The sequence below is a fragment of the Lolium rigidum genome, chromosome 7, assembly GCF_022539505.1.
Source record: "Lolium rigidum isolate FL_2022 chromosome 7, APGP_CSIRO_Lrig_0.1, whole genome shotgun sequence".
Lineage (NCBI taxonomy): Eukaryota > Viridiplantae > Streptophyta > Magnoliopsida > Poales > Poaceae > Lolium > Lolium rigidum.
This window is the reverse complement of record NC_061514.1, coordinates 301,096,143-301,107,250: the sequence shown is the minus strand read 5'-3', so window position 1 is coordinate 301,107,250 and position 11,108 is coordinate 301,096,143.

Sequence of the window (11,108 nt, the reverse complement as noted above, 5' to 3'; positions counted from 1 at the left end):
GCAACGGTGCATACTAAGGACGATTAATTCATGGATATGCGAATATCGTTAGTGCCCAACTAGTTGGAGGATCAGGACGCCTAGCGTCTTCAACCTTCTTACATTCCCATAAAACTTATGAGTTTATGCAGTCTCACTAGATTATATTCTATCATCTTACAATAAGGTCTTAGGTATCACATATATCTCATACCTCGCTTATTTCTGAAAACAAAATTTCCAGCTCCTTACTTTTCAAACGGATTTGAACTTAAAGTTTCACGGAGACAAGATGATTTTAGGTACTAACTGAAACCATTGCTCCTTGAATCAGCAATGTGAGGTTTACCAAAAGTTTGCAATAGGACTTAATCATTTCTTGATTCTTTAACAATACGGTACCAGTCCGTAAAGTTACTTCTCAGATTTAACAGAGTTTCTATCTCAATTACAAGACTAGCGCATGGTAGATAACGGATGCCAATTCTACAATTTTAATCCAAAATACTATTCAGACTATGTTCATGATAATTAGTTCAAATTTTAATCTAATTACTAATGAACTCCCACTTAATACAACATCCCTCATAGTTGTTTAGTGGCACACGATCCATCGTCACTACTCCAAATCCGATCATCACGTGAGATGATATAGCTTCAATGGTGAACATCAACATATTGATCATATCATCCATATGACTCGTGTTCAACCTTTCGGTTTCCTGTGTTCCGAGGCCATGTCTGTACATGCTAGGCTCGTCAAGCAAACCCAAGTATTACCGCGTGTGCAACATGGCTTACACCCGTTGTATGTGAACGTAGAATCTATCACATCCGATCATCACGAGATGCTTCAAAACGACGAACTTTAGCAACGGTGCATACGAGGGGAGAACACTTTATTATCTTGATATTAATGTGAGGGATCATCTTATAATGCTACCGTCGCGATCTAAGCAAGATAAGATGCATAAAGGATTAACATCACATGCAATTCAAAACATATGATATGATATGGCCTTTCTTCTTATGCTTTTGATCTCCATCTCCAAAGCACATGAGCATGATCTCCATCATGACCAGCATTGCACCAAGGTCCATGGCGCCGCTTCATGGTTGTCCATCACTTATAGCTACTATAACAACTACTTGAAATAAAGCTATTACATGATGAATAAACACGCGGGTCTTAACAAATTTAAAGACAACCATTAGGCTCCTGCCGGTTGCCATAATACAATAATGAACATCTCATACATCAAATATAATCATCATCACATCATGGCCATATCACATCACCAAACCCTCGCAAAAACAAGTTAGACGCCTCTAATTTGGTTTGCATATTTTACGTGGTTTAGGGTTTTCGAGTAAGATCCAATCTACCTACGAACATGAACCACAACGGTGATACTAGTGTTGTCAATAGAAAGAGTAAATTGAATCTTAACTATGGTGAGAGAGACAGACACTCGCAAAGCCACTTATGCAATACAAGTTGCATGTCAAGCGTGGAGCAAGTCTCATGAAACGCGGTCATGTAAAGTTAGCCCGGGCCGCTTCATCCCACCATCCCGCAAGATGCAAAGTACACTAACTAAAAACAACAAAAGCATCAACGCCCACAAATCCATTGTGTTCTACTCGTGCAACAGATCTATGCATAGACACGGCTCTGATACCACTGATGGGTTCGTTACATTGAAAACAAAAAATTTCTACCGTGAACATGAACAAAAACCAAGATCCAATCTAGGAAGAAGCAAGATCTAATCTATGAAGATCAAAGCAACGAGATGTATGAGAGACTAACCCTCGAAGATCCAAAGCCTTACGAGATCAGATCTCGTTGTTGATGTAGTCGATCGTCCGGTGCTGCAATCCGGCAGCACTTCCGTACTCGGTCGTGCGTACGGTGTCGATGATGTCCATCCTCTCCCATTCCAGTGGGCAGCGGAGGTGTGGTAGATCCCCTCGGAATCCCAGCAGCACGACGGCGTGGTGGTGGTGGTGGAGGAGAAAAGCTGCAGGGCTTCGCCAAGCCGGAGCAGACTATGGTGGAGGAGAGAGGGGGCGGCCAGACTTGGGGTCAAAGTGTGTGGGCTGCGCCCCCTGCCCCCTCCCCTCTTTATATAGGGGGAGGTCGGTTTGGGTGGCCCCCGAAACCCCATCTAGGGCTTGTGGCCGGCGGCCAAAAGGGGGGGAGGGGATTTCTTCCCCCCCCCAAGTTGATCCCCCCTAGGGTTTTGGGAAACCCTAAGGGTGGCCGGCCTGGGCCTTGAGGGCTTGGTGTGCCTGGCCCATTAGGGCAAGGCAGCACCCCCTCGGCCCATGTTGGCCCTCCTAGGGTCGTGGGCCCCATGGTGGACCCCCGGAACCTTCTAGAACCTTCCCGGTCTTCCATCGGAAAAATCCCGAACTTTTCCGAAACCTAGAAATCAACTTCCCTTATATGAATCTTATTCTCCGGACCATTCCGGACCTCCTCGTGATGTCCTGGATCCCATCCGAGACTCCGAACAACATTCGGTCTCCATCTCATATTCCGAAGCTACTATACAACATCGAACCTTAAGCGCGTCACCCTACGGTTCGTGAACTATGCGGATGATACGTCCAATTTGCATCACTATTTTATATCATAATTTGTTGTTATTCATTGATATATTTCATATTGGGACACAATACTTATGTTATTTCATCTATTTTGCATGTTTCATGATTATTTGGAGATCGCGCACCGGAGCCAGGATTCTGCTGGAAAAAGCACCGTCGGGATGCAATATTTCGGAAGATCAAGCTGTGGAAGGAAATTACACCAAAAATCCTATTTTTCCGGATGACGGAGAAGGCCGAAGGGGAGTCGGGAAGACCCAAGGTGGGGCCGGACCACGGGCCGGCGCGGCCCATGGCCTGGCCGCGCCACCATGTGGTGTGGGGGCCCCACGGCCCCTTTCGCCTCCTTTTCTTCGCGAAACCCTTCGTCCCGAAGACCTAAGCCACGAGAGGGATCCTCACGAAGGTTACGGCCGCCTCGCGGGGCGGAGAACACCGGAGAGAAAAGAGCTCTCCGGCGGGCAGGAATCCGCCGGGGAAATTCCCTCCCGGAGGGGGAAATCGACGCCATCGTCACCGTCATCGAGCTGGACATCATCTCCATCACCATCATCATCATCTCCACCATCATCACCGCCATCTCCACCGCTGGACATCATCACCGCTGTAGCAATTTGGGGTTTGATCTTGATTGTTTGATAGGGGAAACTCTCCCGGTACTGATTTCTACTTGTTATTGATGCTATTGAGTGAAACCATTGAACCAAGGTTTATGTTCAGATTGTTATTCATCATCATATCACCTCTGATCATGTTCCATATGATGTCTCGTGAGTAGTTCGTTTAGTTCTTGAGGACATGGGTGAAGTCTAGATGTTAGTAGTGAACTATGGTTGAGTAATATTCAATGTTATGATATTTAAGTTGTGGTGTTATTCTTCTAGTGGTGTCGTGTGAACGTCGACTAAACGACACTTCACCATTTATGGGCCTAGGGGAATGCATCTTGTACTCGTTTGCCAATTGCGGGGTTGCCGGAGTGACGAAACCTAAGCCCCCGTTGGTATATCGATGCGGGAGGGATCGCAGGATCTCGAGTTTAAGGTCTGTGGTTAGATTTATCTTAATTACTTTCTTGTAGTTGCGGATGCTTGCAAGGGGTATAATCACAAGTATGTATTAGTCCTAGGAAGGGCGGTACATTAGCATAGGTTCACCCACACAACACTTATCAAAACAATGAAGATTAATCCGCTGTATGTAGCGAAAGCACTAGACTAAAATCCCGTGTGTCCTCAAGAACGTTTGGTCATTATAAGTAAACAAACCGGCTTGTCCTTTGTGCTAAAAAGGATTGGGCCACTCGCTGCAATTATTTCTCTCGCACTTTACTTACTTGTACTTATTTCATCTGTTACATCAAAACCCCCTGAATACTTGTCTGTGAGCATTTATAGTGAATCCTTCATCGAAACTGCTTGTCAACACCTTCTGCTCCTCGTTGGGATCGACATTCTTACTTATCGAAGATACTACGATACACCCCCTATACTTGTGGGTCATCAAGACTATTTTCCGGCGCCGTTGCCGGGAGTGAAGCGCTATTGGTAAGTGGAATTGGTAAGGAAAACCTTACTTGTTTGTGCTGATTTTATTTCTACGCTTGCTGCTATAAGTCATTATGGAGAGATCTTCTCTTCAATTTCTATTTGGGAAATCTACTACTACTGCAACGGTAGTGGATGAGGCGCCAGTGAGGAAGTGATACCATATAAAATACCTATGAAAATTATTGAACGTGTTATGGATAACCGCTATGAAGGGGATGGAACTGTCCATCCTGGTGATCATTTACTGTTTTTGCATGAATTATGCGGGTTATTCAAATGTGCAGGTATTGCTATGAATGAAGTAAGGAAGAAACTATTCTCTTTATCGCTGTCTGGTAAAGCGGCGCATTGGTATAAATTACTGGATAATGGGGATTCTCTTGAATGGAATGATATTGTGCCCCGGTTTTATTCTAAGTTCTATCCTCCAAGTGAAATTCACAAGGATCGGAACCGCATATATAATTTCTGGCCTCATGATGGAGAAAGTATTGCCCAAGCTTGGGGGAGATTGAAGTCTTTAATGCTCAAATGCCCCATTCATGAGCTTCCTGGTAATGTTATTATTGATAATTTCTATGCAAGACTTTCTTTTCAAGACAAGACCTTGCTCGGATACTTCTTGTTCCGGATCATTTACACGCAACAAAGAAGAGTTTAAAAGGGACCTTCTTGATCGGATCCAAGAAAATACTGAAGGTTGGGAGAACGACAAGGATAGAGAATCGGTATAATTTATGATTATAAATGCATTGAAGCTTTTATGGATACTGATAAATTTCGTAATATGAGTGCTATATATGGTCTTGATTCTCAAGTTGCTGCAAATCTTTATAAAGCTTTTGCCTCTCATTATGAATTGCCTAAGAAGAATTTTGATAAGTATCATGAACCGTATAAAGATAAAATTGATTCATCTATTAATAAATGTGTTGTAGTTGAAACTGCTGATCATGTTATTCCTGAAGCTTATATTGAAAAAACTCCTTTCCCTGCTAAAATGAAGGAGTACTCTGTTATAAGTAGTGCGGTTCATAAAAGTGAAAAGAAACCTATAGAACCTGAAGAACAAATAAAAGTTGAACCTGCTGTTGCAATAGTTAAAGATCTTGTGACTGAAAATGTAGAGGATGGTCATATTATTTTCTGTGAAGATGCTTCTAATATTGTTTCACATCCTAATAAACCCAAACAAGTTAGTGTTCCTATGCTATCGGTTAGAATTGGTGATCATTGCTATTATGGTTTATGTGATATTGGTGCAAGTGTTAGTGCTATTCCTTATGAGCTTTACACGGAGATATTGCACGAAATTGGTTCTTGTGAACTTGAAGATATTGATGTGGTTATTCAGCTGGCTAATAGAGAAACTATTTCTCCAATTGGTATTGTTCGAGATGTGGAAGTTCTATGTGGTAAGATTAAATATCCTGCTGACTTTTTGGTACTTGGTTCTGCTGCTAGTGATTATTGTCCTATCATTTTTGGTAGACCTTTTCTAAATACTTGTGGAGCTATTATAGATTGCAAGAAAGAGAAAATTTTGACTAAATTTGCAGGTGAATCTTATGAGTTTAACTTCTCTAAATTTAACAAAACTCCTTATAAAGCTGATTTGCCTAGTGATGATTTTAAAATGGAGCAGTGTGCATCTATGGTTCTTGTTCCTAATAATCCTTTGCAGCAACATTTGGAGAATAGCGAGAGTGAAGTTTTTAGGAAAGAAAGAGATGAGCTTGAGGAGATTTTTCTTCGCCAACCTATTCTCAAGCATGATTTACCGGTGGAAGATTTGGGTACAACACCGCCACCAAAGGAAGATCCTGTTTTTGATTTAAAGCCTTTGCCTGATAATCTCAAATATGCTCATATTGATGATAAGAAAATATATCCTGTTATTATTAGTTCTAAACTTACAGAGTTCGAAGAAGAAAGATTATTGCAAATATTGAAGAAACACCGAGGTGCTATTGGCTATACTCTTGATGACTTGAAGGGGATTTCTCCCTCTATTTGCCAACACGCCATTAATATGGAAGATGATGTGAAGCCTGTTGTTGAACCTCAGCGTCGTCTAATTCCCAAGATGAAGGATGTGGTAAGAAATGAGGTATTACGACTTCTTGAAGCTGGTATTATATATCCTATTGCTGATAGTAGATGGGTTAGTCCTGTTCATTGTGTTCCTAAGAAAGGAGGAATGACTCGTTGTGCCTAATGATAATGATGAGCTCATACCTCAAAGAGTAGTTGTAGGTTATAGAATGTGCATTGATTTTCGAAAAGTTAATAAGGTTACTAAGAAAGATCATTACCCTTTGCCTTTTATTGATCAAATGTTAGAAAGGTTGTCTAAAAATACTCATTTTTGTTTCCTTGATGGTTATTCTGGGTTTTCACAAATTGCTGTTAAAGCTAAAGATCAAGAGAAAACCACTTTCACTTGTCCCTATGGAACTTATGCTTATAGGCGTATGCCTTTTGGTTTGTGTAATGCTCCTGCTACTTTTCAAAGATGCATGTCTGCTATTTTTCATGGCTTTTGTGAGAGTATTGTAGAGGTATTCATGGATGATTTTTCTGTTTATGGGAATTCTTTTGATAATTGCTTGCGAAACCTCGATAAAGTTTTGCAGAGATGTGAAGAAACTAACCTTGTTCTTAATTAGGAGAAATGCCACTTTATGGTTAATGAAGCAATTGTATTGGGACACAAAATTTCTGAAAGAGGTATTGAAGTTGATAGAGCTAAAGTTGAAGCCATTGAGAAGATGCCCTATCCGAGGGATGTTAAAGGTATTCGTAGTGTTCTTGGTCATGCTGGGTTTTATAGGAGATTTATTAAAGATTTCTCCAAGATTTCAAAGCCTCTTACTAATCTTCTTCAAAAAGATGTACCTTTTGTTTTTGATGATGATTGTAAGGAAGCTTTTGAAACTCTAAAGAAAGCCTTAACAACTTCTCCTATAGTTGAACCTCCTGATTGGAACTTACCATTTGAAATTATGTGTGATGCTAGTGATTTTGCTGTAGGCGTTGTTCTTGGACAGCGAGTAGATAAAAAACTGAATGTTATTCATTATGCTAGCAAGACTCTTGATGCTGCTCAAAGAAATTATGCTACAACTGAAAAAGAATTGTTAGCTGTAGTCTTTGCTTGTGATAAGTTTAGATCTTATATTGTTGATTCAAAAGTTACGATTCATACTCGATCATGCTGCAATTAGATACCTTATGACAAAGAAAGATGCTAAGCCGAGGCTTATTAGATGGGTACTTCTTTTGCAAGAATTTGATTTACATATTGTAGATAGGAAAGGTGCTGATAATCCTGTTGCTCGATAATTTGTCTAGATTGGAAAATATTGCTTATGATCCCGTTCCTGTTAATGATAGTTTTCCAAATGAACAATTGGCTGTAATAAAGGTGAGCTCGCGAGACAGATCCTTGGTACGCTGATTATGCTAACTTTATTGTTTCCAAGTACTTGCCTCCAACCTTTTCAACTCAACGAGAGGAGGAAATTCTTTTATGACTTGAGGCATTATTTTTGGGATGACCCACACTTATATAAAGAAGGAGTGGATGGTATTCTGCGAAGGTGTGTTCCCGAATATGAACAACAAGAGATATTGAGTAAATGTCATGGTAGTGCTTATGGAGGACATCACGCCGGAGATAGAACCGCGCAAAAGGTTCTACAATCAGGTTTTTATTGGCCAACTCTCTTCAAGGATGCGAGAAAGTTTATTTTATCTTGTGACGAATGCCAAAGGGTTGGTAATATCTCCAGACGTAATGAAATGCCTATGAATTATACTCTTGTTATTGAACCGTTCGATTGTTGGGGATTTGACTTTATGGGACCTTTTCCCTCCTCAGAAGGTAACACTCATATACTTGTTGCTGTTGATTATGTTACTAAATGGGTGGAAGCCATACCTACAAAAAGTGCCGATGGTGAGACCTCTTTAAGAATGCTTTTAGATATTATTTTTCCTAGATTTGGAGTTCCTAGATATATTATGACTGATGGAGGTTCTCATTTTATTCATGCAGGTTTTAGAAAAACTCTTGCTAGGTATGGTATTAATCATAGAATTGCTTCCGCTTATCACCGTCAAACTAGTGGTCAAGTAGAATTATCGAACAGAGAGATTAAATCTATTTTGGGAAAGACCGTTAATAAATCTAGAAAGAATTGGGCTAGTAAATTGAAGGATGCACTATGGGCTTATAGAACTGCTTATAAAAACCCCATGGGAATGTCACCTTATAAAATGGTTTACGGAAAAGCTTGTCATTTACCTTTAGAACTAGAGCACAAAGCTTATTGGGCTGTTAGAGAACTAAATAAAGATCCTAAACTAGCCGGTAATAAAAGGTTGCTGCAATTAAGCTCGTTAGATGAATGGAGAAGTGAAGCTTATGAGAATGCTAAACTCTTTAAAGAGAAAGTTAAGAAATGGCATGATAGAAGGATTATCAAGAGAGAGTTTAATGTTGGGGATAAAGTCCTATTGTATCGGTCTCGTCTCAGACTCTTTGCAGGGAAATTACTCTCGAAATGGGAAGGACCATATGTTGTTGAGGAGGTGTATCGTTCAGGAGCAATTAAAATTAGCTCTCTCCAAGGCAATGCTACGCAAGTGGTGAATGGGCAAAGACTCAAGCATTATATCTCGGGTGATTCTTATAATGTTGATGTTGATATTATTCAAGTGGAAACACCGGAGGCTTTCATCAAAGGACAAATTGACAGATCCGCCAGAACTCGACTTTGAATAGGTAACAGTACTGGTAATGAAAATTTCGCGATTTACTTTCCGAACAATATTTTTGCTGTTTTTGGAAAATATGAAAAATTACGAGATCGAGACGGAGTGGAAAAGACGCACGAGGGCGTGCCACCACAGGCCGGCGCGGCCTGGCCTGGGCCCGCGCCGCCCTATGGTGGCACCGCCTCATCGCCCCTTTCCGACTCTGGTTCGACCTGGTACTTTCCGTTTGTTCTGAAATTTTTTATTATATAATCCCCCGGACCCCTGGAGGTCCGTATATCGTGTTCTCGACGCGTCTTGTTTCGAGCTGTTTCTGCCAGGATTTGCTTCGGATCTAGATCCACCATGTCTTCGTCGGGAAGTCCGAAGGACAGCTCCTGCAAGGATGTTGGCAACTTGTACATGGAGGAGCTGAGGATGCACCCAAAGGAGTTGATGCTCGTCGAGGGAAAACTGGAGATCAAAGATGTTCTGGGTCCCAAAGGAGAAGGAAGCTTGGAAGACAGGATGGAGAAGCTAGAACAAGAGGTCTTCAATTACAAGAAGATGGCCGAGCGTGAAGTGGATATCTTCCACAAGATTGTGTCTGAACTCATTGCTGAACACGAGAAGGAAACTGCAAAGCTATGGGGCGACATCCTCTCACTTCACGACACCACCAACAAACTCCAAGCTCAACTTTATGACGTTCATAATCAGAACTGTGAGTATGAAAACAGGTTTAAACACATAAGCCGTGCTGCTAGTTTCAGGATTCTCGAGACCAAGATGTCATTTGTTGATGGAGAGCCTCTATCTTGGAAGTCTGAAGACGGGAATTCATCACCACCATCGCCAAAGGAGTAATTCATCATCGGTATTGGCATCCCCTTGGTTTGTTCCAAGCTTGGGGGAGTGCCGCGGTATCACAACATCACTTTTACTTTTTACTGTCAAGTAGTGTCATATCATGAGTAGGGAAGTTATCGTATAAGATGGGTTGCAGTGTGGAAGTATCTCTCCATTAGTTTGTCTATGTATCCCTTGGTGTGAGTTATCGCTATGGAATATTAATGAGAAGTCTTATCATTTACATATTGCACACCTTATTTTAGTTTGCAATTTCTACTATATGATTGATCTTGATTCTAGTATTGGTACCACTTTGGGAGCATTGAGTAAATCTATTTGGTTTTGGCAAACTTAGCAATGGTCAATAGCAACAACACTTTGAATTTAAGAAGAATAGAGGAAATACATGTAGAAGATGTTATTATCTTTCTTATCAGTTCTTAGCTTAGTATTCTGAAGTTAAAACTATTTGTGCTTACAAGTAAGATGCATGATTGTTTCTATCATATGTATATTTGTTTGTTTCCCTCAACTCTTATGCTTGCTATTTAATCTTGCTAGCCAAAGACCTGTACTGAGAGGGAATGCTTCTCGTGCATCCAAACCTTTAAAACCAAAACCCATGCCATGTGTGTCCATGATGCGCGTAGATGTACACGTCCGTTGGGAACCCCAAGAGGAAGGTATGATGCGCACAGCGGCAAGTTTTCCCTCAGAAAGAAACCAAGGTTTATCGAACCAGGAGGAGCCAAGAAGCACGTTGAAGGTTGATGGTCGCGAAATGTGATGCGGCGCAACACCGAGGATTCCGGCGCCAACTTGGAACCCGCACAACACAAACCAAGTACTTTGTCCCAACGAAACGAGTGAGGTTGTCAATCTCACCGGCTTGCTGTAACAAAGGATTAAACGTATCGAGTGGAAGATGTTTGCAAAGAAAACAGTAAAACACAAGTATTGCAGTAGATTGTATTTCAGTAAAGAGAATTGGACCGGGGTCCACAGTTCACTAGAGGTGTCTCTCCCATAAGATAAAAGCATGTTGGGTGAACAAATTACAGTCGGGCAATTGACAAATAGAGAGGGCACCGCGATGCACATACATGACATGATAAATATAGTGAGATTTAATTGGGCATTACGACAAACTACATAGACCGCCATCCAACTGCATCTATGCCTAAAAAGTCCACCTTCAGGTTATCATCCAAACCCCCTCCGGTATTAAGTTGCAAACAACAGACAATTGCATTAAGTATGGTGCGTAATGTAATCAACAACTACATCCTCGGACATAGCATCAATGTTTTATCCCTAGTGGCAACAAGCACAACACAACCTTAGAACTTT